Below are 27,925 nucleotides of genomic sequence, written 5' to 3' on the forward strand. Positions count from 1 at the left end.
AAAAGAAATAATCCTGGCATCCACAATATTTATTAAAGTGAAAACAAATTAACTGCTTAGTGTAAGCAATGTAATTTGAGGGAATTCAGATATAAATCCATAGAGCATAGCCCCTGGGAAGCGTATGCATAAAGAGCCTATTGTTTAGTAGTTTTAATAAATTTTTAAACAAGATTACATACATGCAAATAAATTTTTCAGAAACAAAATAGGTAATAAGGAAGATATTACTTTTTACATAGTAATGCATGTTTGAAAATTAATTCCCTAACTACTAAATTTATTACACTGACACTAAATTAACCACAAAATTTGTCTTCAAGATCGGTATAAGTAGATATATTTTCAAAAAATGTTCTATTTTAAGATCTAATAGATTAGCAAAAGTTTCTTAAACATTTTTAACTTTTTTTAAACATGTATAGAAAATCTCTCTTCTTTTGCAGATTATTTAAAAAAACATTACCTCTCAAATTTAACTCTGAGTAAATAATAAGAAAAAACATATTTTTAGTGGGAAACAAAAAGACAAGAGACATTAAAAAATGTTAACTACCACACAATGTTTAATTATAAAAACTTTATGATTATAAATGGTTAAAGAAAAAAAAGACTTTTTTATTTTCTTTCATCTGATTTAAATCTTCATATTTGAACATGTTTTTTTAATAGATGACAATATCTTTACTAAAACAGACTCCCAATTTCTTTTTTGCATCACCACTCATTTTAGAATGTAATATATTATTTGAACTGTACCACTAAAACTACACTAGTGTTTTGCCTGTCTTGTGGGAAACTTTAGATCTGAATGTGTGTCTGCACATTTTACTTATTAATAATTTGAACTGGATTAATCAAGCACAATTTCCCTGTGTAGTGCTTAGGGGAAAACCAAACAACTGGAACAAAATGTACAAATAGTGCAAAATAACAAATTACTATCGAAATTGCCTAAATGTCATAACAACACTCCTTTGGCAAAAATGCTACATTGTTTTGATTTTTATCACAATAGGCAAGTACATTTTAATGCTAAAATGGCAAAATTTTTTCTTGCTAGCATATTTTTTTCCATTTGGGGTTAAATAAATCAGACGTTAAATTTTTTAACTTAAGAAGGGAATACACAAACTTAATTGCTTAATGAATCATCTTTTTTTCTTTTTACTGTACACATCATATATTGTCTGACTATACATATCATATATTATCTTGTGTAATACAGAGTTATGGATTCATCTACATTTGTGACATAAATATTTGAACACCTTTCATGTCAGGAAGAATGTCTTATGCTTATATTCTTCACTGGTATCTAGAACAGTGCTTTGCACAGAGAAGACATTATAAAAATACATATTGATTTTATGTGTTCCAAAGTTATGTAAACAGTAGTTGCTGTTTTTACAAGAACGGAAGGCAGAATAGTAAATTTTCAGTTGAATTTTATTACAATTTTAAAGACAACAGCTAGCTATGCCATGTATCACAATCATGATGACTATAAGCATAATAACTAAATATCAGTTATTACCCCCCAAAATTCTGTTTTCTCAGGAAGATTTCAATTTTTCTCAATACTTCATATATAGATCTACATCTGCTAGTTTGTCAGATCTCTAAAATAATCCCCACACTCCAGAACAGGAACACCTGTGAAAAAATTATACTTTTTTCTGGCATTCTTCCTGCTTCACGTTCTCTATGGACCCTCGCAACTTTCCACATCAAATGGCAGCTTCACTCATTACATCTAAGACCATGTTGTTTACTCCACTAGTCATTCATCCCGGTCAGCATTTTAAATTTACAGAAAAGCCCAAGATTTTCCCATTGTCCCTGTTGGAATGATTTCCTAAGTTTCATAACTCACTCAAGACAAGGTATAACAAAAGTCACCATTAAAAGAGAATCAACTAATATGCTTTATAAGTAAAATGACTATGGGTTAATTTTACCACAAATTTATAGCCTTCTCACAGGACAATAATGTATGTGAGTTAAATATATTTCTGCAAACATATAATCTTAGGTTTGAATTTCTTAGATTCAATAGAAACCATCCAATACATATGTATTCTGAAGGTCATCATTTTAATTATGCAATCTGCAATAGAAGATTATTTTAAGGGTAAAACTTTTAGGAAATGGCTCTAATGGTGAAAAATAGAAAAGTAGAAAAATAGAAATGTTAATTCTGATTTTTAAAGAAAATTAGCAGGACACATCAAATTCCACTCACTTGTGATTTGATAGGAAAAATTTACTAACTCAACAGGATAAGACTGCTTGGTTGGCAGCCAACATTGCCATGTAAAATACATTTAGCTTAAAATTCAAATGCTGAATAAGATTCTCAAGTTGAAGTTATATATCTTTTAATATCTATATCTATGTATATCACAGGTGGCTTCAACCAATTCAATTGTAACAAGAATACTTCTTGAAAATTCTATTTTATGCTCACCGAACAGGCACAAAACATTACACATTTTGGAAAATAAAAACATTTCAACTTTATCTTCCTTGCATTATTTTTATATGGATATTATTTGTATGTTCATTAAAATTATAATTCTTCTTGTAATTAAATTTAGAAATTGGAAAAGGGAATAAAGGACAGAAAAGTATTATTTAAAAAAGTATTATTATTGGCAAATACAAACATTTGACAATCAAAAGCAATAGAAACATTTAGAAAACTATTTTCTATTTATTAATAACAACATTTGTCTGTACAGGAAAAAAAGAAAGAATGCATAGAGGGCAGCATTTTCTATGGGTATTCCTTTGACTACTTATGCCCAAAGAAAGATGCTTTACCTAAAATAAGGTTAGAAAGATGGGGACTGCTAAATCCTAAAATTCATAAAGAAAGCTGTCTTGCCTCTGTAGAACCCTGCTTTCCACTCCCACTTCACCATGCCATTTTCTTGAATATATGCATAGTTTCTTAAATAAAAAATGCAATCTTATATAGACCTAGAAACAGAAATATATTTTAAAATAACGTACCGCTGAGGCATAAACTCACATAGCAATACAGGTCATGAATACATTTATGAATCTGAGAACTCTTCATATTGTTTATTAAATATTCATCTGAATAATTGTGATTTGGCACTGGTGAAAACAGACTCTTACACAATTTTTAAATTGTGATGTATAATGAGGGTTCATATAGGGCTTTGTCTATACTGTATTTAACTGTTGGAAATAGAGAGATGATGAAGAGAAAAAAGAAATAGAGTCTATAATACCATAAAAGAACTCTACTGGCATCAAATTGTGATACCACACATAGCACTGATTTACACAGGAGGGTTTTATACTGTAAAGAACCCTTTGTGCTTCAATTACTGCCAACCAAGAATGTGATTAGAATAAGAAAAAATTGCCCACTATGTTTGCAGTTCTTATTTGAAAGATTTAGTCTATCATAATTTTGACAAATTGGGACATTATTTCCATTGAAGTTCCTGTTTATCCTGGAGAACAATTCAGTACCTCATTAAGAAAATTCCTTTGCTCTTAGCTTGAATATTTCAAGAGATGGTTCCTTTACCACAAACCAAAGCAATCAGTTCCATTCCTGTGCATTCCTTTCCTTTCTTTTCTTCAGATTATTGTTCCATGAAGCTACCTTGTCAAGAAACTGGAAAATTGCCCTCTTCATTTATATTACTTTAGGTATATTTGTAGTGTTATAATTATATCTCTCTTCATTCCCAGGGGATAGGAGCAAAATTCTAGCAGTCTAAGGATACAGGAAATTGAAATTTTGTCACCTGCAGAGGACTAAAAAAAGTGTTTGATTTTTTCCCCCTTCAATGTTAAGAAAGGATCTCTTGTGCGTAAAAGAAAATTGCCTTCTCTTCAGTAAGACACATCTGGAAATATTCTTAACTATAGTCTTGCAGAATGACTAAGAAAGCTGATACCAATGTTTTTGTGATTTATTACAAGAATGCAGCAGAGTCTTTAAGAGATGTTTTCTTTTACTCAGTTATTTGCTTGGGAATCATGATGCAACTACCCAGAAACAGAAACTTTTCTTCACTGAAGGGCATTTTGGTCCGGAAATCTACACACTGCCTCAAAATAGAGTTGAAACCAAATAATCCAGTGAGCTCTTTAGACTTCCAGAAATGCCTTCTAGCTTGTTTTAAAAGCCAAATAGGCTACAAATTTTCTTCAAGTTGCCCACAATAGAACCTTTATCTTGTTATTCATCAAATCAACAGAAGATTTTCTGCCATCTACTAAGATCTCATGCTGTGCAGGCAGAAAATGAGACTAGAGCAGAATAACCCAATTTGCCTTAGAATTGAGACTAATAGCAGAACCTTTCTGTCTATTCTTATCTTAAAGGCTTGTTAGACTCCCGATGGGGAGGAAAGTTTCCCTGCTGATAGAGTTGTAGCATATCAAAAATGAACCATGAGTTCAAAGAAAGATGATTCTGTTCAATGAGACATTTCTTACTCTCTTGCTCAGGCGACAGCATTTCTGGCTAATTACCCAATTATCACTGATATAAGGTATGTGTAGAGAATTAAGGACACAAGGAAAGAGAACACGTAGAGACACTAAGACCTGATAAAGACTATATTCCTGTTTCAGTAATGTACCAGAAGAACCAGACCACAGAAGAAAATGATTACAATACACATTGCAACATACTCAGTAATAAGATTATTACCAAATTTTATAGAGGATGTGACTGCAACCCTGAGAGACCTTAAAGACCAGGGGGAAAAAAAAAGTCGTCAAGGTCTGAGTTAGAATTGAAAAATAAAAAACAGGCATTACAAAAGTTGACAATGTCATTCAGTGCAATACCTAAATAAAACTAGAGTGAATTTAATGAGTGGTTTAAAATATTATTGTCCTTTCTTTATATAATCCATTGTGTCTTAGGTACTTAGCACAATTACCACCTTCCCCAACAAAATGGTCTACTATTAGAAATCTTACACTTTAATCCATAATTTAAGGCATTATCCAAAGGTAGCAACAAAACTATAATTGATTTCAATTGTTAAAATCTTCACAGTAAAATTCAGGATAAAGTAAACATAGGAAAATTGAGCCTTATGTAACACTGAAGCAGGAAGGGAATTATGCACTCAAGCACAAGATAAAAAGGGAAAAAATACACTTGGTACATCACAGCTGTCTTCCATTACAGATAATTATCCATTCTCAGACTGAGCTAGGGAACAAAAGCTTACAAAGAACAATGGGTATGTAGATGTCAAAAGGTAAAACCTTTCTTCAACTATGTAGCCTTTTATTTATTTATTTTTTAAAGAAGTATAGGTAGAACAAGACCAACCTGTTTCTGTATTAGAAACTTCCTTTGCAAGCTTGCATAAAATATTAAAAATATTGATCAATAATTAATTTTAGCTGTCAAACAGTAAATTATAAAGTTATTTCTATTTTAGAGTAAAATAATAAAAAATAAACACATGATTTATTTTAAAAATTTAAAGTTCATTATAAATCGATTAGAAATAAGCATCATAGTTTTCTTAAAAAGAAATCTTTCTGTTGCAACGAGTGATTCGATGACATTGATATTTAACTATTTTCTATTCAAATGATAGAATCTTTTTAAATCAAAGTTACAACTTCAATATTTTTAGAGCTAAAATATTCTAATTAATCTGCCTCTTTTATTGCTGAAGTTAACCCAGTAATTAAACTTGTATATAATATATTTGAGGTTGAATCTCTCCATTTAAACCAACATTTTGAAAATTTACATTTGCTTTCTACTCATAATGACTAGCTTTAAACAAGAAAGCTGGTGGTTCATGTATGCTACAGTTAAATAAAATAATGAGAAATAACGTCAATATATAGGGTACTAATACTTGGTCATCTTGAAAAGATTAAGATGCTTTCTATGGCTGTTTAAAATAAGATACCATGGCAACTGATTGTGTAAAATATGAGTCATAAATTTAAAGGAAAGAACAACTTTACTTTTAACGGATATTTTTGTCATCCATTGTATTTAAAGTTTAGTTCATATTTTTATGTCAACCAACTTTGCATGGGTGCCACTTTTGATTCTTTGGGGTTTGTTCACTTGATTTGCCTTAGGGGCCCTGGTCAGCTCCATCTATTTGCCTGCAAGTGACAGAATACCGTAATGAAAATAAGTTAGCAGTAAGTCCAAAGTTTTTTGACCTTAGCGTATCTTCTGATGCCTTCAATGTCACAGGCTCTCATTTTAGTTCTACACCTAAGTGTCCCTTGTGAACAAAAGATGACTCCTAGAGGTACAAGCTTCTCATCCTCACACAATATCTTTAGGACAGAAATGGTTAGGAATAAAAGGCTTTCTTCTGTACTGCCTCGCAGGTAAGAAATGATTCTTATATAATCATGTCCTCAAACAAAAGGACAAAAATGGTAGAAATAAAAAAGCCTCTCCTTACAAGGAGTAAATGTTTCCCAGGAGCACAGAGCAAAATGTCTTTTTAAAGCTCTGGAGTCATGGCTGAGGCCATCACCAATGGCTGAGGTAGAGGTACTGCCTCCACCGGCCAGGACTCACTCACCCTCTTGTGCTGGGCACATGGCTTTCCAAATAACATCAAGATACTCTTAGTAAGAAAAATCACTGAACAGAGGAAAGTGAGAATGGTGACAACAGTCTATTGGTCTTGGGATCTGGGCCTCCACTTAGTAGTTACATGATTTTGAGGAAGTTTCCTTTCTTTGCTAAACCTCAGTTTCCACACCTGTAAAGTAGGAATAAAAATAATAGCACAAAGCTTAAGTGACATAATATGTGCAAAGTACTAGGTATAATTCCTGAAATATAAAAATTACCTAGTAAATGTCATTTCTTGTTAGCTGTCAAGACATTAATAAAAACATGAAATACAGAATTCCCTATGTTAAGAAAAGTCGCCTTTCCTTGTTTCTTCTGAGTAACCTTCTGAAAGGAAAAAAAAAATAGCCATATAAAGCTACTGGTGCTCATAAGAGTGTGAATATTTGGAGAAGAGGCAAGAGCAGTATATGAAAGTCAGTGGCATAAAGCCTGGTTTACTTTTATGACATTAAATTTGATTCCAAACTCCTGAGCATTAACAATTAGGAAGGTTTGTGTTTTTCATGTGAATCAGTTTCATTTTATTCTGTAAATTAAAATACACTGAGATTTAGATTTTTATCTTTTAATTTATTAATTTCTTTTTTAGGAGAAAAAATGGAGCTTTCTGCCTTCTCAGCTCCTGTAGGTACAAGCTCTAATTTCAAATGGCATCAATTGATTTCACTAAAGTGAGGATCCTCCATAAGGAATCGGGCTGCGCAGCAGGAGGTGAGTGGCAGGGGAGCCAGCGAAGCTTCATCTGTATTTGCAGCCACTCCTCAGCGCTAGCATCACTGCCTCAGCTCCACCTCAGATTATCAGACATTAGATTCTCATAGGAGCACTGGTTCCTCATGCCAAAAAGGTTGAGGACCACTACACTAAAGTATGACTTTTTTTCAGAGTACTACTTATTTCAATAGTTACATATATTTCTCTGTGCATCTGATCTTTAAAAAGTTGCTACTTTTGCACTATTTTCCTCTTTCATATTAGTGAGCCTTATTTTTTCTAATTTTATTTTATAATGTGTGAAAGGAAAGCAATTAATTTTGTGATTCTACTGTTCTTTCATAGAGCTAAGTACTAGAAAAATACATTCTTTGTGTTATAAGCTTTTATAGAAAAAAAAAGAATTCATAGAACTAGGTTTTAGTTTTGTGTTTTTTTTTAAGTAACTGGCTACTTAAAAATTTGAGTCTGAAATAGACTTACTTAAGAATTTCTATATCCATCTAACTGAAAGTAGAATGAATCCATCTGTCATCATAATATCATGCTCGTGATGGTCGACAGTATTAAAAACAATAAGAATGAAAGAAAATGATCTCTTTTTTGCTTTAAATTTATGACCCATCAATTTTGGACAAGAGCTTTTCTTTGTCACTTGCTATGTTATCAACAATATGAGACTTAAGATTGAATTTAGGTCTTTCTGGACCATATTTTATTGCAGATATTTTATAAGATGTGAGCATAAGTTGCCTAACATTTCATTGTTTTCTGAGACTTGTGACTGACTATACATACTCTGGCCTAGGGAATTTTTTGACTTTTAACAAATATTCTTTTCTATGACTCCTTGTCCTGACCAACCACCTCCATCCCCTCCCCCACCAAACCCGACTGCTGTTACAGTAAGTAGAACCACTCCAGGAAGACACAGACAACCTTCCCAGAACTGCTTGTGTGCTTTGATAAGGAAGTAACTCCAAACTATGCTGAACTTGGGGGAAGGCACAATGTCTGGTTTGATAAATCTTGTCTGGACTTTCCAACTCTGCTCTTGTTTCAACTTCCTCTATTGCAATCTGAATCTATTCTGGAATCCTAGAGGACTGCAAAAGGACAAAAGAAAATTATTTTATCGTTATAAGGTTTATGACCTTCTGTTTGATGTTTGACAGTTGAGAAGGATTATTTTCTTTACTAACAATCAGTAACTGTCTTTGAGACCCCAACATTATATTAAATAAAAACACTAAAGGATAAATTCTGTTTAGTTAGAAATCTAAAATTAAATACATTTGGGGCTAGAAGTGGGAGAATGTCTGGACATTTAAAAGCAGGCTAGTTTCCAGGTAGTAACACTTGCATTATCAGCAAGCTCCCCAGACGAATCAAGGCATTTGTCCTTCCAAAAGTCTTATTTAATTCAATAGCCCAAGTTTTAGAGTTTCAGAAATTCCCATGATATTGGTCATTCCATAAATACTGTTTTTCAAAAATTCTTCCATTAAGAAATATTTAAAATCTGAAGTACCAAGGAACGTTTGAAGAAAAATGTCACTATTAAAGTTTACAAATTTTAATTCAGAATTCATTTTAAAATTAGAAAAAAATATTAAAAATTATTTTTATATTTCCCAACTCAGGAGAAATGGATCCTTTTTTGTTGAAGAGCAGGAAAAAACCTAGATTGGATAATACTAACCGGATAATATTCTTTTCTTTCTTTTATTTATGGAATAAATATTAAGCATACTGATATCTATTATATTTACATAAAATCCTTTCCCTCCCCAACATAGTCTAAGGGGAAATATTGAAAACTCTCCTCTATCTATTAAAGGACTATGTATAAGTCCCTAAATCAGTCTATATTTCCTCCCCCTATCTCCCTTTAACTCTCCAAAGAAACTCAGGTAGTTCTGTCAGTTGAAAGAGGATTTATTGTGCTACTGTACTTAGATCTCCCTCTGGAGATATCCAATTTTGCCCTATCTCTTCCTTCCAAAGGAAAATAGATGAGCTGGCTGAAGTGTTAGATCTTACTTCTGGATTTTCCACAGACTTCTGTCCATGAATTGAAACCCTAGCTGAAACAACATCAAAGACATGAATTCCAATTTTTTCCCAGAGTGATAGTCTACACAAGTGTTTTATTACTTGTCACATGCTTGGGACTAAGGAAATTTCTTCTTACACATGAGTAAATTAAAAATAGGATATCAATTTGGAAAATATTCTTACAAAATAGATGTTTCTAATATTTGAATCATGTAAAGGGACCAATATAAACTTAAACTAAAGAAGTATTTTTTCAACTATCTAAACTCAATTTCATGTGAATTCCTGAGAGAGGATTAGGGAGTTTTTCACAAATGATCTGCAGGAAAGAGGAGAAACTTGGAAGGGTTAATAAATATTACTTTCCCGTGTTTGTTTTCAGTTGACTTCTATGGGCCATACCTTCTGCTGGATATTTTATATTTCAATTATCTCATTGAATGTATCCATCAACACTGTGACTAATATAAATATTTTTATTTCAGTTTTACAGATGAGGAGACTAAGCCTCTGAAAATTAAATAACTTATCTAAGGTGCTATAGTTGCATCAAATCCAATTTGTCTATCTCTGTAACTCATACTCCATTATACCATATGCCCCTTTGGAAATGCAATAGAAATATTCTTTATGATTCCCATTACTAACAGTAGGTATAATCTAAGTTTTCAAAGGAATGTTCTCAAGGAAACATATGCTAAAATATTGTCAGATTTGGTCTTAATATATTTCCACTTTCTTCACTTGCAGCAATTTTAATAAAAATTACTATATCTTTCACAAATGTATACTTAGCAACTATCTAGCACACAGTAGGCACTAAATAAATGTTTACTGAGTCACTGCTTATAAAATTCACCTGTTTCTTCTTGTTAATACACTGTGTAATTTTATATGTATAAATTCTGATGTGAAAGATAATTAGGTAGTTAAAATAATTTTCTCTAAAATTTATAAACCATTAAAATGTTTTTAAGTAGCTTAAAACTAACTTTAAAATATGTCATAAAACTATACTTCATAATTTGCATTATAATACACATATGATCCATATGAAGTAAGGAAACTAGCACTTGGCTTTCAAATACTTGTGTTACAAACATAACATATGTTTTATAATATAATACAATGGTATCAATCATATGATACAAAGTATTAACTAATACCTTGATATGAGAAATTACTAATATTATAGAGGCTAAGACCATGGGGCAAAGAAATCTGAAACGCGTATGCCATATATTTTGAAGTATACAATATTTCCTAGTACTGTTGTTTTATTACTAATTATATTATATGATGAAGTTCAAAAAAGCATTTAATTAAGAAAAATTGAAGTACAGAGGTGAATAATATAAGAAATTAAACTAATTAATTAGTTGATTTTACTATTAGCATCAAATTATAAATGATTTTACCATGATCAATATTTCAACTAAAATTTAAAAAAAACTAGAATATTGTCTTCAATTACTGTTACTTTAACAACATTATCTAGTGTTACTTTAATAATATTTAGCCTAAACTAAATACCTCTTTTCTACTTAAATTTACCTTAGATCCAAACAAATAATTCCACGCCCATCTGCTTTACTTCAGAATGAACGAATTGTTGACTCTAATAACAGATTAGACCTTCAACATATATTTTAAAAAATAGTAATTTAAAATGTATTATTTGTGAATAACTTCACTGACGTGCTAAAACAAAGTATCACAAACTACCAGAAAAGTCATGGGAAAATGAGAAAATGACAAATCTTAGAAATGAAAGTTTCATTTTGGAGCTTTAAAAACAGAATAAGTTGAGTCTTCAACTGATAGACTTGGTGGTAATTTCAGAGTTATTATAAAGTGATTCATTTAAATAATAAATAAATTAGGAATGATTAGAAAGAGAAAAGAATAATCAGAAGGAATCAGTTGGTTTACTATAAATAAGTCATGCCATCTTCTAGATTTTCTGGAGTGGTAGATCAGCAAAATGTGATAGCTATCAAATGACATGATATTTTTATGAAATATACTAGACTAGAAAATAAGTAAACTTGAAAGCAAAAGCAAACTAAACACAATTAAAATAAAGTGAAGAAATAAATCTTAAGGGCACTAGAATTGTAGAGTCATATAAGTAACATATATAATGACAAGTTGAAAAAAAATAAATCTAATAGTTAAAGTGACTCGTTTCACTGATAACTAACAACACTAGAAGAGAAAAAAATCAAAATGCATGCACTCTCAATAGCTTATGGAAATACCTGCAAAATATCCACAGTCTAAAAGAGACTAAGGAGAGGGCATGTTAACAATTGAAAGATGATCAGAATTCAGGCCAAGTATTCTGGCAGTCTCCAAACATCAGAACATTCAGACAATTCAGATTTAAGAAGACAAAATGTTACAGAAAGAATCATGAAAATCTGTCCCACATGGAGATTAAAAGAGGAATCAAAGTTAAAAACATCAAGCCCTTACCTGTCAAATGTCAGGACTAACAACTCAGAGGAGAGAGAGGAGCTTTTAATAAATGCTTCACACATACAATTTTTGCAATTTAAACACTTTTTTAGTGACAGATTTTGTTCACAGAAATCAATCACCACTTACAAAAAGAACAATATATTAACATACTAAATATAAATCAGAGCATAGTTAATGAAGATTTACCAATAAAGAACTCAGTATTGGCAAACAAGACTTACTCACATTATAAGTACAGTAAAATGATAGCAGCAAGTGTCAGAATGAAAAGGTTAGTCAAAACTGAGTAATCAATAAAAGATAATAATAAAAATCAAGGATGGGAGATATTATTTCTTGAGAGAACAAAACTGACTACTTCCATTTTTTGGAAAGTATCATCTAATAAGTTAGATGGTAACATGAAGTTTTTAATAATGAAGAGACATTTTACATCACTTAAAATAGATCTCTAGAATGTAACCACACATAAAATAATCCAAGGCGTCAAATACAAATCTACTTAGAGAAATAAAAGCTAAAGAACCTATATATCATCTAAGCCATAATTATACCATACATTCTTATGAGGACCAAGTTATCTGATTATATTATAGGTTTTGTTGTGTTTATTCAAATAGTTACAGTCTATTGATAAGTTCAGATAAGTGTTTGTATTCTATATTATGCTCACAGAGTCATAATAATGGTAGTTAAACAACTAGTATTTGGCTTTCAAATACTTGTGTTACAATTCATAATGTATTCCAATTTACATAACGGGTGACTGTTGAAATAATAAACTCATTTGATCCAAGGTGGGAAAAATCAAGGTCATATATTTAAAGAGAGAGGAAAAAATGGCGTAGATGATAGAGGCTCTGTTTATCCCTTTGGCAACCAAATCAAATTTGTGACAGAAACAAGGAGCAAATAGCAAGGGAAAGTCACCTGGGAGCTAGATGAACAAGCTGCACAACCAAGGAGAAATCTAAGAAATCACCCTGCAATAGCAGGAGATAGGACAGGGTCAGGACACGGGGCTGCTGGTACCTAGCGGTTGAGTGGGGCGGAAGCTGCAGCAGCGGCCATGTCCACGATCGGACTTCTGTGATGACAGACCTGCTCGCTCTGAGTACCCGTGCTGCTTCAGCTGCGCAGGGACTTATAGGGCGACATTGACTAGTCTGAGTGAGGGACATGGTGAGGCTCTCTCCCCGGCAGAAGTGCTGGCAGTATCCATTGTTCCTCTATTTAGCCTTCCCCTCTCCCAGTGCGTGGACGCAGCACAGATGTAGCAGAGACATCATTGAACTGGATAACAGAGGTTGCCCAGATTTCCTGAAACTCTGCCTCCTCTAACTCACAGCGCCACCCAAGCTGCATCCAGGTGTATCTTCCGGGAGTCAGGTGCTCCTTACTGAACAGAGCCTAGACTCACACTGGTGAGAGCTGGCCTCGGTTTCTGGTGTGGCCTTTTGAAGCAACTATAAGTACAGCATCTATGGATTGCTTGCTGAATCTTAACAGGTGGCCCCAGAGGGAGCACAGGCCAGGGTTAAATTTCGCCCGCAGCTGAACTCCTCTCAGGACTGTGCCACTGGACACCTACCAAACAAAGCTGCACTGATAAGACCGGGAGACTTAGGAGCTTTGCTTAGTACATAGAAACAGATGCAGAAAGGCAGCCAAAATGAGAAGACAAAGAAGTAGAAACCATATAAGAGAACACATCCACAAATAATGGAGTCAAGCAATATAACAGATGCAGAGTTCAAAACACTGGTTATAAAGATGCTCAAAGAACCTTTGGGAAGGGTAAATGAATTCAGTGAGAATTTCAACAAAGATATAAAAAACATAAAATGGAAATGGAAATTGTAAAAGGGAACCAGTCAGAAATGAAGAACACATTATCTGAGATGAGAAGTATATTAGAGGGAATAAACAGAGCGGATAAAGAAGAGGATCAAATGACCTATATAGGGGATAGGAAAGCCAAGGACACTCAATCAGAAGGGCAAGAAAAAAGAAGCCAGGATTATAATAATAATTTAAGGAGCCTATGGGACACTATTAAAGGTAAAAATATCCATGTCATAGGGGTACCTGAAGGAAAGCAAGATGTTGAAGCGCTACTTGAAAAAATGATGATGGAAAACTTCCCTAACCTGGTGAAAGAAATAGACATAAAACCCCACGAAGCTCAGTGAGTCCCAAGAACCAGGAACCCAAAGAGGCCCACAGCAAGACATATCATAATTAAAATGCCAAAGTTAAATACAAAGAGAGAATCTTAAAAGCAGCAAGAGAAAAGCAGTTACATACATACAAGGGAGCACTCATAAGACTAGCAGCTGATTTCTCCAAAGAAACTATGCAGGACAGAAGGGTTTGGCACAAAACATTTAGGATGTGATGCAAACCCAGGATCTACAACCAAGAATACTTTATCCAGCAAAGCTATCATTTTGAGTCAAAGGACAGATAAAGAGCTTCCCAGACAAAAATAAGCTAAAGGAATTCACCATCACCAAGCCAGTATTACAGGAAATGTTGGAGGGACTTCTTTAAGAGTAAAAAACATGTATCAAAAACAGGAATAAAGAATGGTAACAACTACATTTCTATCAACAAGTACCTCAAATGGAAAAGAATTAGTGCTCCAACCAAAAGATAGAGTAGCTGAATGGATAAAAAAACAAGACCCCTACATATGCTGCCTACAGGAGACTCACTTCAGATTAAAAGATACACACAGACTAAAAGGAAGGAGATGATAGAGAAAAAGATCACATGATTTCACATACATGTGGAATCTAAAGAACAAAATCAACAACAATAACAACAAAAGCAGAAATAAACTCATAGATACAGAGAATATTTTGAGGGATACTAGATAGGAGGGAGGTTGGGCGGAAAGAGGGCAAAGGGATTGAGAGGTGCAGGTGGATGTTTGCAGAGCAGACATGGGGATGTAGAGTATAGCATGGGAAAGATGGTTAATAATGTTGGAATGAATATGTGGTGGGGGGAGAGATGCTAGATTTGGTGGGGTGAGCACTTTGCAAGTTGTGTGGATCTCTGATCAATATGCTGTACAGCTGAGGCTAGTCTGTTGTATACCAACTATAATTGAAAAAAAAAAAACTCATTGAATTATACAATGTAAATACAGGTAACTAGTTGTCTATTATATTTCAATAAAGATGAAAAAATACATGAAAATTCCACATTTAGAATAAATAGAAAATCAAGATACTTTGAGATAAGCCAATCACTAACACAAATATTTGATGACCTGCTCTCAAAACCAATAAGGAAAACATGGTAAAGAGACAAATAGAGTGTAGTCTTAGAGTACATGTATTGTGAAAGTTCTCTGGTGTTACATTTAAAATATTTTTAGTCAAACCAAACACAGCAATAGGTACATGAAGACTCTGAACCAAATAAGTAACTTTAAGATCCCATAAGTTTTTATTTTCTATTTGAACTATTGAGAAACTTTATTCATACTGTACATAATATCATTTGGGATTCACTTGGTGTGGCTGCATCACTTTATAAAGCCACTTAATTCCGCTAAATAGTGTCAACGACCATTCCTGTACTTCTGATAGGACGTAAGCTCCATGAGTGCAAGAATTTTTATCCATTTGGTTCACTGCTAGATCCAAAGGCCTACAACAGTGTCTAGCACATAGTAGCTACTAAGTACAATTTACTGAAGGAATGACTGCAAGTGATAAACATAAATCAACTAATGGCATTGATGTTTTATAACAATAGTCTTGATAATACTTATGTTCTACATTTTAAAATATAGTACATACAAAAAACAGGAAATTCTTGTGGAGAATTTTAAGACTTTCAAAAATATGTCTATTGAGAACAAGAAATACTGATGTAAAACTAAAATTTTCATATGAAAAAGACTGATAAAGATGACAGAATAACAAAGTCAGTGAAAACTGTGCTATTCATTAGAAGAGTTCACTGATATGAAATATTAAAAAGCATGATAACATCACTAAAATAAATCTAAAGAAAAAAATTAAGTAACACATCAACAGGCTAAATTTGTAAAATAAAAATAAATTAAAATGCATAATCATTTTCATTAAGGGCTTAAGAAAAATGATTCTGGTATATCATAAAACAAATAGTTTTTTTTTTTAATAATTTAAAGTAAAATGAGCATTTTGTACACTTCTAATTAGAATTGTAATTTCAATATCCCTCAGACCACTCAAACAATATTTATAACCTGAGTTAAAAATTGTCTTTCAATACAAAGTAAAGCTACCTGTTTTTCATTCATACAATGGAATATTATGCAATCTTCAGAAGTAAGGAAGCTCTACTGTATGCGCTACATAAAAAAAAAAAAAGCAAGCTGAAAACAGGGTGTGTAAGAAGGCAAAATTTATATAAAATTATCTGAATACTTTTTGAATTTTGTACCAGATTGAAAAATTTGCATCTATTCAAAATTAAAAACTCATTTTGACAAGGATCTCTAAACTAGGAATACAGCTTGTGTTCATACAGGCTTCAGGCTTCTGACAGACTCTTGAATCAGTTATGTGTTGAATGGCACATTTCCTATGCCTATCCTTGTACCACTTTATTAACTTTCACTAAAGATTTATTTTGATTCAGGGCCACTGTTCTCAGTGAAAAACATTATTTCAGGAATAGTCTTGTTTAAAATACCAAGAAGGACACAATATTTTAATGCTCAGTAAGCCAGGCCTAGCTACAACCCAAACAATTTACTCTTAAATCTACCTTCCAGTTCAGGATTCAAACTTGAGTCTGGGAAAAACTTCAATGTCTAAATGCCATGGACCTTGGAAGATACTAATAAGCTGTAAAATGGGTAATTTTAGATTATTGCATAGTGGACACCCATATTTTAAACTACTTTGGAAATAACTAGCCAAAATAAAATGGACAAATTACATTTGTAATGATAAAATAGTAACAGTATCATCTTAGAGCTAAATAGAATATGTGGAGCCAAATTCTCTAAATATAGCTAGCTAGCTATCTACTCACATATTTATCTTCAGGAGCCTTAAAGAATGCAATAAAAATTCATATGGTATTCTGTAGAGCAAAAGATGAACCTTAGCTTTTATAATCCAGGTAAAAAATTATCTGTTTTCCCATAGAGTAGGCTGATGACAAAAGATAAAACAATTACAATCATAAAACAAAATTTTAAAGCTCCTAGTTTGCCATTTTCTGTGGAAGTTATCTTTTAAACATGGAGAAAAATGCTCACTGAATTTGCATCATACGATCGTTGCTCCTATTTGACATTGCTCATTGTCTTCCCCTGCAGTCGTTTATTCTTCCCTTAATTCCCTGGATGGACTCTACCACCCTTCTGCCAAAAACATTTTAAACTGCACAAAATAGCACATATAACAAATTTACTATGTTAAGTAGGACTTTAAAAATTATTAAAGAATATAGCTAAGGAATTACAGGCAGAATAAAAGACTTAGGAGAAAAATTCTCATTTTCTCCACAAGCTATCACAAAGCTTTAAATAGTATATACTTGATCTGTGTTGGTACGTATGTGACAGGGATGTGTGTGTGTCTATACATATATCATACCTACAAGCTGGCTGGGAAAAATGGCATCATCTATTTATATAAATTTCATAAAATTTTCCACCCATGGCATGACCTATATTGGAGGTTAAGCAAATATAAGCAAAATCCAAGTAGCATTTTTTTAATCTTATAAAAATTCATGAACATCATTACCACATGCTTTCATTCATTTAAAAAAAAAAAAGCTAAATACCATCTGTGCACGATAGTCTAATTAGAGGATTAGAACACAAATGCTTTCTGGCTCACATGTTCAACTACATGCCCCCCTGACCATTTCGGAAAAGAAAATAAAAACGAACAATAAAAAATGAACAATGCTGAATCCCTTCGGATTCAGCATTGGCCACTAGAGTTAACTAACCCCATAGAATTTAGCTGTCTAGCACTCTCTTTGGAAATTGACTCTTTCTTACCCTTGATGTACATGCCTGCCCCTGCAAAAGCCTTAGGATAAACTTGGCATCACATGAATCAGGTTTTAATAAGTACAAACAACATTCTACACAAGACTAGTATTTACAGTCTGCAACATACTGCAGGGACCAATTTTTCTAGTACCCACAATAGAAAAATTCAATTGTTCCAAAAAAAAAAAATTCTATAATCATTATTCAAGAGTTATGTATAATATACAACATGACTCTATACAATATGTGTAACAGAACTTGTAATATTGATTCAAGCTTCATGTGAATTTTAGGGTCTATGAATTATAGTTCACCTGACAAAATGAGTTCAAATACAAAAGTCAAGACACATATTTATTTTTAGATAGAACTGTTCTTCTTCCTTATCCTAAATTCTAGTAAAATTATTGCACTAGAAGCATTTTAAACTATAAAGATGCTACTATCTAATTTGATGTAAATCCTACCAGTCCTACCAGCTAAAATGAGATTGAATCTGACATAGCTATTTAAGATGTCAACAATTAAATACATTCTTTGAAAAAAAGAGTAGTGAAAATAATTTGTTGTATTTTATAACCAGAAAGAAATGTGCATTTTGTAGAGGGATAAGCAAAAACTCATCGTCACTTACTGAAAAGAGTGCATTTATGTCCTCTCCACAAAGCACACGGTATAAATGAAGAGTAGTAATGATAATAGAAATAATATCATCATCATCATCACAGGCTCACTTATTGAAGGAAAGAAATAAATCAGTTAAGCCATCTAAATTGTTACAAATATAAAAAAGATATTGTTCTTTTACATTTAAAATGTAGTATCAACAAAAATGTAAATTAAATGGCACTGCCACCAGGCCACTGCTCTTTCAACTATCTAGCACCTTGAGATCCAAATTTGTATCTTTCTATTTCTATTTCAATCACAGGGCTCCATAACAAAAGCGACCAGTCAGCTAAGGAGCAGCTATTTATGTCTTGGTTTCCTAAGACAAATCCATGGCCAGCTGGAAATAAGTTCAGGCATTTTCAGCCCAAACCAGCTATATAACTAGGTCTCTTCAAGTAAAATAAGGTCTACATAGATTATCTACATTCAGATCCACAAAGAGGAAAAAAATCCCAATTTAAATATAGCTTATGAAATCTGGAATTATATGCTATTCTTTCAGTGGTCAGACTCTGCTAGTTATTGACTAGCGTATTCTCTTTGGATTCTGGAGGCCATATCTTATGAATACTGGCTGCTGCAACAATTTCATATTGTCAACAGATGCTGGGACACTGCTTATTCAGCTCAGGAGTGGTTGCCAGTGGAGGCTCATTGCTTCAGGCTGAAGCAAATTAATCCCAGCAGAGATGAGTTTTATTTGTTTCTCTAATAGTGGGAAGAAATATTGATGAGAGGACTCTGAGCCGTACTAAGGGCAAGAGACTGCTGGAGATCTCATGAGCGACTTTTAGCATCTCAGAGTTGGTGGGAATGTATATTAGGGAGCCCCTTTCAGTCCACATTACTGTAATAGACTCTTCACAACAAAAATACCATACAGCTCTTTGTTCTCCCTATTTTACAGTGGAAAGAAAGCCTTGTGTATGGATGTATTTATATCTGGTAAGTTTTTTTTTTCTCCCCCCAGAAAATAATAAAAATGCCACTAAAAATTTGTAAACAGCAACAACTAAAAGCATTTTTCTTTCATTGTCTAATTTTGAAAAGTGTCATTATTTTTAGACACTCAGCATGTTATATAAGTACTCTGCTTTCTGGAATTTAACTATAATGAGCTAATTTTTTAACTGGAGACACTATTTTCCATATTCTTCTCTTACTTCTTATCACAAATCCCTTCTCCCCTGGAATAAAAATTAGCAAATTGTACTAAAAACTGAATTAGAGTCATGGCCTAGTACAGCAAGCACTCACTGTGAAGGTATCGGCAGGGATGGAAAAAGAAATACTTTCCACTTGTTTAACAATAAATTCCTTTTAAATTAGCTTATGGGCATCCAATAAAAAGAGTAGTTTTTCAATTTTTTTAATGAGTTACCAATGTAATATTATACTTTTAATGGACATGGTATTAATAGATCAAATAGAAATAAACACACAAACAAAGGTTATGGATTTTAACTCTTCAATTATTATTAGATGAATAGTAAATAAGTAACACATGAATTTGGGGGTAAATTTAATGTCATTAGGTTTGATATTTATGCGTATTTCAGTCTTGCTTTTTCATCTCTTTAAGAAATAAAGGTATATGAAAAAGTGAATTTTAGACATTTCTTATTCTTGATTTTAGAATCCCCAAGCCCTAAATGTTACAGTTTAAATTAGGACAATTTTTTAAGTGTAAAAATGTTATAGAAATGACTACATTTGGAAAAAGCTACAATAGTGGTGAATCGAGTCTAAGTCCTAAGTTTTACGCTCAATTTCTTGATTTATGAAGGTGAAAAGAATGGAAAAATTGACATATGAAAAAGACTCCTGCAAAACTATAAAAGTAGTAAATAATTTTTGACTGAAACAATGAAACTTGAATCACATATTCATCTGCTTTACAAAGACCATATGAACATCCTGCACATTCAAAACACCATTGTGTCCTGCCTTCCCTTATGTTTCTGTTCTCATCTTGTAGATCTCACCCTTTTTTACTTCAAAATACAACAAGCTGTTTCGAGCTGACATTTCAAGCATGCAGCCATCATGGTGAAATATCTTCCAAATGTGTTTTTTTCTCCATTGCATCTTTCCATCACCTCGGGGACTGCACACTCTATATTCTTTCCATGATTCCCAACATCTACCACTCAACTGTCAATTTATATCCTTTCCTCCCCTCCATCAGTATCCCCCTAACTATCACTTTAATTCATCTATTTAATTCATTTATTTGTTTTTGTCAAAAACATGGAGAAAAAATTTCTGTTCCTCTACCTTATGAAGTAACCCATTTGTTTTCCTCCCACCTTTTCTCTCACCTGTTCTCTTTCTGCACAGTAAAAACATTGAAATAAGCCAATGTTTTCAGTTCAAATAGATTTTTTTCTTGGACATTTGTGCTCAGGTTTTTAATTTTCTATCTTCTCTGGTTTAAACAAAAAGAAAAGAAAGAAAAAAGGTACCTAAGAGGCATAATGGACTTCATATAACAAGAAAAATGTAATATTTGGCCGTGACTACTAGGTGCTTTCTTACAGCAATAATCACTGCTGAGATTACAACTGGGTATCTTCAAGTCTAAGATACTAAAATAATTATAATTTTCTGTCCTATTCTATTGCAAAGTTGATTTGTTATTAGACAGTAAATTTAACTACAGTATATGCTTTTGGGGATTCACTTAAGAATCCAGCCACTACTCTTTGTTCCACCTAATGCCTGAAGTTTCTTAGACTGGTAGCTTTTAAATCTCAAAAGGACTTCAGAGAATGACCTTTTTATTTTTGCGCACGAGGGGCCAGAAGCCCGAAGAGTAAACCGGTTAGCCCAATATTTCACAGCAAAGCTAGGACAGGAAGATTACATTGCATTAGTGAAATCATAGAGCCTGATTACACCAGGTAGTTTGGGATTGTAGATGGAAAGAGTGAAAAGAATGAAGATAAAAAAGAAGGCAAAGTTTAGATCATGAAGGACCTTTCTTCCACATGACTGGCACACTGACTATTCAATATATGTTTATTATTAATGAACCTCTTAGATGTCAAACAAAGAAACATTTTTTTATGTGTCTAATCAGGGTCACTGTAAAATTATAATATAGGGTATGGTGACAACAGACCTGTGTTTTAGAAATCAGTTATGACAAGCAGTACAATGGAAGATGGACTTCTGTAAGATGATACTAAAAGCAGTTAAAAAAATGCAGTAGTCCAGATGAAAATAGAATGATAAGGTCCTGAACTGACAGAATGACAGAAGGAAAAAGAAAAAGAACAGATTTTGTGTGTCTGTGTATATGTGTATGTATGTGTGTTTCTCTTCTGTAGGTTACCGTCATGGAACTCAAGTAATTTTTTTGTATGAAGGCTGCTTTTTGGGGGGGCCTCCACTTAGAAAGCTCTAACTTAATCTATGAAATGTCAAGTGAGATGATCTTCATAAAGTTCAAATAATGTTATGAAAAATTCTAAGCATTCTCGAAAATGTTTTTCTTAAAATAAAAATTCTCCAAATTCCATTTGCCAAGGTAAGGATTTTCTATCTATACAAACCAAAGTTATGAATGTAATAATAATAGTGACAAGAGTACTTGACACATTTGTATGTATGTGGTAGACAATATTCTAAATACATATATTAACTCATTTAATCCTCATGACAATTTTATGAGGTGGGTACTATAATTACCTCATTTTGTAGATTAATAAAATGATAAAGAGGTTTCTTCATATATCCAATATTAAGCACCTGCAAAGAGACTGTATTTGAACTTTGTCATTTTGGCTATAGATCCTTCACTGATTCTATATTTTTAGAAAAATAATGATGATATAACCCTGCTTATTTTACAGATTAGTAAGATGGCATGTTCAAGGCCACACACTAATAGCAAGAGTATGTGTTTTCATATATTTATATTTTAAGTAACTCAATACTAATTTTAAGAATAATACTACCTAGATATAAGCAAATTTATATTTTTGTGAAATTTTTTTCACTGTTTGATATACGCAATTTTCCACCAGTTTTGTTTAGAAAACCTCACATTGTTATGTCAAATATTTATTCAGTTATGTTTTTTCTACTATGAGGAGTTGACCTTTAATTAATAATCATAATTGTAGGAACTTAGCATATATATCTATTAGAAAGAAAAGAGAAATAAGAAACAACTTATCAGAATATTTATACTTTAAATTTTTTAACCAAAGTTCATATGTTGTCAACAAATGCACTCATTTTTTCATTCATAAAACACTGTACTGTGACAAATGCAAATTATACACTATCAGAGTGAATAAAGAGGATACTTTGTTAAAAGCATGCATTCTTTAAATTATTATTGCTGTATATACCCATACATATGACTCTCAAAAAGACAACATAGTGTATAGGAAAACATATACAGAATAATGCATATTATGATTCTCTTTATATAAGGTAAAAAACCATCAAAGCTAATATAACTAACATATGATGTTAGAAGTCAACGTAGTGACACTACAGGAGAGAAGAAAGTGGGCAAAGATTGAGAGGAGCTCCAAGGAGATTCTGGGTTACTAATAAAGTCCTATTATTGATATCCCTAAGGGTTACAGGGGAGAGCCTAATTGTTGTAATTTATCAGTTACAGTCTTATGATTTGTGCAATTTTCTGTATGCATATTTTACTTAATTTAATAAGCTTTCTTTTACATCTTATTACATCAATATATGGTTCCTAGTATTAAAGAAAAAATAATATGAATGCAATATAATTAAAATCAGATCTCATAGAATAAAGGATTGGTGAGAGACAAGAAAAAGTACAGTGTAACATGATGACAATAGGTTAGCTTAAGAATGATGTGATTTTTGGAGTCAAGTGGGCCTCAGCTCAAAATTTTGCTCCATCATTTCTTAGTTTGGGACTTACCTATTAAAATGGGCTTTTGTGAGTACTCTATGAAATGCATTGTTGGACTTCAATCAACATTAGTTCTCTTTCCCCTATAATGGTTTATAAAGTAGTGTACAACATGCACCAAAAGAAGTGATTAACTTAAGTTCTAAGGATACAGAATAGTTATAGAATTTAAGATTCCCAGAAATGACAACTGAGTGGGAACTTAAAGCATGAACAGAACTTAACCACATTTCAGGGAACAGCACACATTTCAGAGAAACAAAAGCATACACAAAGATATCAAGCAATTCAAGTCCAGAAATATTTAGTAGCTCTTTGTGAGTGTGTGTGGTGGATAGGAGTGGAGAATGGGAGCTGGACAAGTATGTTTAAACCAGGTTGTGAAGTGCCTTGCATGCTCATGCAGGGGTGTTTTGCTTGGTTTGATTTTATCCTATAATTATGTGTTATAACATAAATATCAGGCTCACCTGGTTCCTTGAGATGTAAAAAACATCCGTTTAAACCTCTCTTCCAAATCCCTAGAGGTTCAAATACCTCTTCAAGTTTTATGCCAGATTACTGAATGCTGCTTCTGCTACTGTGATTTCTGTTTCACATTGCATCACCAATATGAAACTGAGACTCTTCCCAGGTCTTCTCATGACCCAATCCTTAGCCACAAAACAACAAATCTTTTCCAGAAAGCATCTATGACTTTAGTCCTCTTGTCTAAAGAGTGGGAAGAACACGAGGAGATTGCACTACACAGATACATACGACTGCAAGATCAACATTAGATATTTTATTTCTAAATAAAAATGCTGCCTCACAACAAAAGGAAACTGGGGCCAGAGGATTTCTTACTTGTTCATCCTTTTTAGAATGCAATTTTGACCAATTAAATGTCTTTAACAAAATAAACCATCAAAATATTGTTTCTCTGGCAAACATTAAATTTGATTAAACACAATGTGCCATTCATGAGATTAAAGTAAAAGTAATTTTAATGTTAACAATTTATTACCGGTAAATCATTGATTTATTAAAGTGGAATTTTTACAGGCGTGAAGGTTTCTATTAATCTAGTCTAATCGTGGTGGGAAATTTAACTATGATACATACTACAACAAAGCAGTAATTGCCAGCCTTTTGTGGTAACAGTCTTGAAGTATCTAATAATAATATTCTTAACACAAGTGTTATTTCAAATATTCATTTTCTTGCTCACTATAACACATCATTTTTAGAATGTCCAACTAGTTAAAATTAAGTAACCATTTTGATCCTATGAACACTGTCAGAAAACAACAAGATTATAGAAGCCCTTCTTCTCTACCTTGAAACAGTAGTTCTTTACATTTCATAAAGCCCTCTGGGTTGCTTTCTTGTCTTGACTTCAAAGAGATATAAAAGCTTAGATCAATTTTGCAGTGGTATATAGCATGATGAGAAATGAGCCTGGATCTGTTTCAGGTCATGAAGAACAACCTCCAAAACTGCTAAAAAATGTACAAGTTTTAGAAAAATTCCATTTAGTGGTGCCATAAAACAGCCAACCGTTACATTAAGATTAATTGAAGATCCGTGAATCATTTGAAAAAATAACTCTTCCCCACTGGTTTGATGTTTCTTGTGTGTTATACTAGGTATAACCAAAAGTTAAACAATGAGTCTTTAAAAAGTACAATTCTACAGAACTTTTATATGACAAGATGATGCATTCTGAACAATCAAAGATAACCTCTCTTAAAGGCAGTGTTAGAGTCTACAACAGAGCAGTCTATAAATAACAGAACAGGTGTCTAAGAAAAAGATCTGACCTTGACAGATGCTGTGATTTCAAGAGATAAACTATTAGGAAGCCTTTAGATATGATCATAAATGAATCCAATATTAAAATAAAATGTGTTAATCCTAGTACTAAGTAAAATTGTGTTTTTGGTTTCCTTGTTCTATATTTACATTAAGCATTTTTTTTCCAAAACATGCCAGTTTGTGTTTATTTCATAAATTTCAAAAAGAATTATAGATGAGCCAGGACAGCACATTTTTTCACATATGCTGGAGTGGCATATTAAGGGAACGCTACAGGCTATAGCACTCTTTCTTTACAAATTGAATTATATTTCCAAGTTTACTGCACTCAGAACCCTAAAATTAAACTAAATCCACCAACTTGACTTATTTAAAGAGCCATGACTAGGAAGAAAGCGCACATCTGCATGAGTGTACGTACACACAAACATGATTCTAATTGGGGTGGACACAGTCTTCTAGTGATTGATGCCCACATAATGTTTCTTCTTAGTTAGGCAGAAATGTTAGAAGTCAGCAATTTGGCGGGAACAGAGACTGCCATGTATATTGCCAGATGGGCAGCTTGACAATATGGGGTTTTGATTCCTACTTGGGAACTGTGTGTTCATAAGTAGCAAAAGCCTTGTTTGGATTGAAGAACATAGAAAATAACTCCAAGTAAAAAGATGAGTGGGGAAAGTCATTCAGTAAAAAAAAAAGGACTTATTTAGAAGTGCACAGACTTTAAGGATTACATTACAGGATATAGGAAGACTAGATTGAAAAAAATAAGACTTTTAGTAAAAATGCAGCTTTCTAAATTAATGATACTAAACCATCATTCACTTGTTCTTGCACTTCCTTCAGTCTGACCAGCTTCCCCAGCACTGTCAAATGTTACTCAAATATCACCCACTCTGCGATCCCTCTCATAACTATTCCAAATTAAACTCTTCCCCACTGCACTCCCTATAATCCATTTACACCTTTATTTTTCTCCACAGCGCTATCACCATCTAACATACCATATATTTTATATATTCTCTTAATGTTCATCACTTCCCTCTAGACTATAAGATCTATAACGCTAGGAATGTTTGCAATTTTTTCACTGTTCTATATCCAGGACTCACAATTTTTTTCAAAAGACTCGGTATCTCATAACCATTTATAAATAAAAACATCTCATCACTGAAATTACTACACTGAGGAACAGCAGCGGGATATTTTCTTGTCCATTAAAACATATTCTGAACTTACTTTTTCATCTTTATTTCTAATTATCTGAATACTTTACATGTCGATTACATTTATATTTTTTTCTGTGCAACATAAATAAGTAGTTTAATTTAATAGGTTTTCCCCATTCCTTTTTATATATAATTTATTTCCAACCCTAAGAAATAGAGTCTTATGCCACAAGAATATTAGATAAAATCAAGTTGAAAACAGGTTGAGACAATTATAAAAAATGAGTCAAAGATATGTGATTACAGTTGCAGTTTCAATAATGGCTGAGTAGTTTAAATTAAATTAACCCACCCTCAGATAACTATTATATACCTGGACAAAATATAAAGAACAACTCTTTAAAGGCACTGGAGAGTGACTAAAAGCAGGCATAAAATGGAGAGGATGCAACCTTGAGAGATGGGAACTATACTGGGGATTAATATGAGAAGGTGCATAATAATAGACCTTTTCCACTGAAAGCACTCCCAGGCCATGTAGAAACAATGAGATACAATTCAATCATAGAACTCAAGCAGAAGGCCACAGTTTTATTGGCCTGAAATGTAAGAGAATGGAACTTAGAGCAGCCAGTATAGCTAGAAATTGAAGAAGAATAAAATTCCAGAAATGAGTCACATATGAAAGATCTTCAAAATCTGTGTATAACTTCCTTTTAATCCCAGAATGACCCATAAACTGCACATGTGCAGTGGAGATGCCAGAGATCCCATGGGAATGGGAAGCATGAGCTATAAGGCAAAAGAGATGAGACTACCATGAGTACAATGGAATTAAAGTCATGCTAAGTTATAAAGGCCACATCTTAAAAATAAAATCTGTAAGGTATAAGGGATTCATCTTGGACTACATGTAACCTCCTACCACCCTCCCCTAAAAAAAATCCATACTTAAAAAAAGTAAAATAAAACCACCACAAAGTTTAAGGTGTTAGGATATAACTTAATTGTCTGCTGGAGGAAAAATTAACACCCTTCAGGAAAAGATAACAGAATGTAGAGTCTCTCCAATGTCTAATTCAAAATGCCTGGTAAACTATCAAAATTTCTAGACATGTAACAAATACACAGCAATATTCTGATGAAGAAAAATAAGTCTATAGAAGCAGACCTTAACATATATCAAATATTGAAATTAGCAGACAAGGGCTTTAGAGTAGCTAATGAAAATAAATCCAGTGGCTTAATGGAAAGGATGGTCCTAATAAACAGATGGAGATATTTAGCAGACTAGTGGAAAATACAAAAAAGAATCAAAATAAAATTCCAGAACTGAAAAGAAAATAAAAATCTGAAATAAAATTCACAGCAAGAGCTTAGCAGCAGATTGGAGATGGCAAAAAGAAGGGTTGGTGAACTTAAAAATTGGTATCTAGATATTACCCAATTGAGGAACA

The 27,925-nt window shown here is 32.7% G+C and overlaps 1 protein-coding gene and 1 long non-coding RNA gene across 5 annotated transcripts in view; both read right to left on the minus strand.

The window, feature by feature from the left end:
* The window catches only part of ROBO1 (roundabout guidance receptor 1), a 374,585-nt gene that overhangs the window by 229,525 nt on the left and 117,135 nt on the right, over nt 1–27,925 (minus strand). The window lies entirely within an intron of this gene.
* Nucleotides 691–18,588, minus strand: LOC120596628 (uncharacterized). Its single transcript, XR_005651213.1, has 4 exons — nt 18,579–18,588; nt 12,971–12,977; nt 12,013–12,014; nt 691–3,610 (listed from the first exon to the last, which is right to left on the minus strand). It is a non-coding gene; the product is annotated as an uncharacterized LOC120596628 (long non-coding RNA).

This window comes from Pteropus medius, unplaced genomic scaffold (genome assembly GCF_902729225.1).
Source record: "Pteropus medius unplaced genomic scaffold, Ma_sr-lr_union100, whole genome shotgun sequence".
Taxonomy (NCBI): domain Eukaryota; kingdom Metazoa; phylum Chordata; class Mammalia; order Chiroptera; family Pteropodidae; genus Pteropus; species Pteropus medius.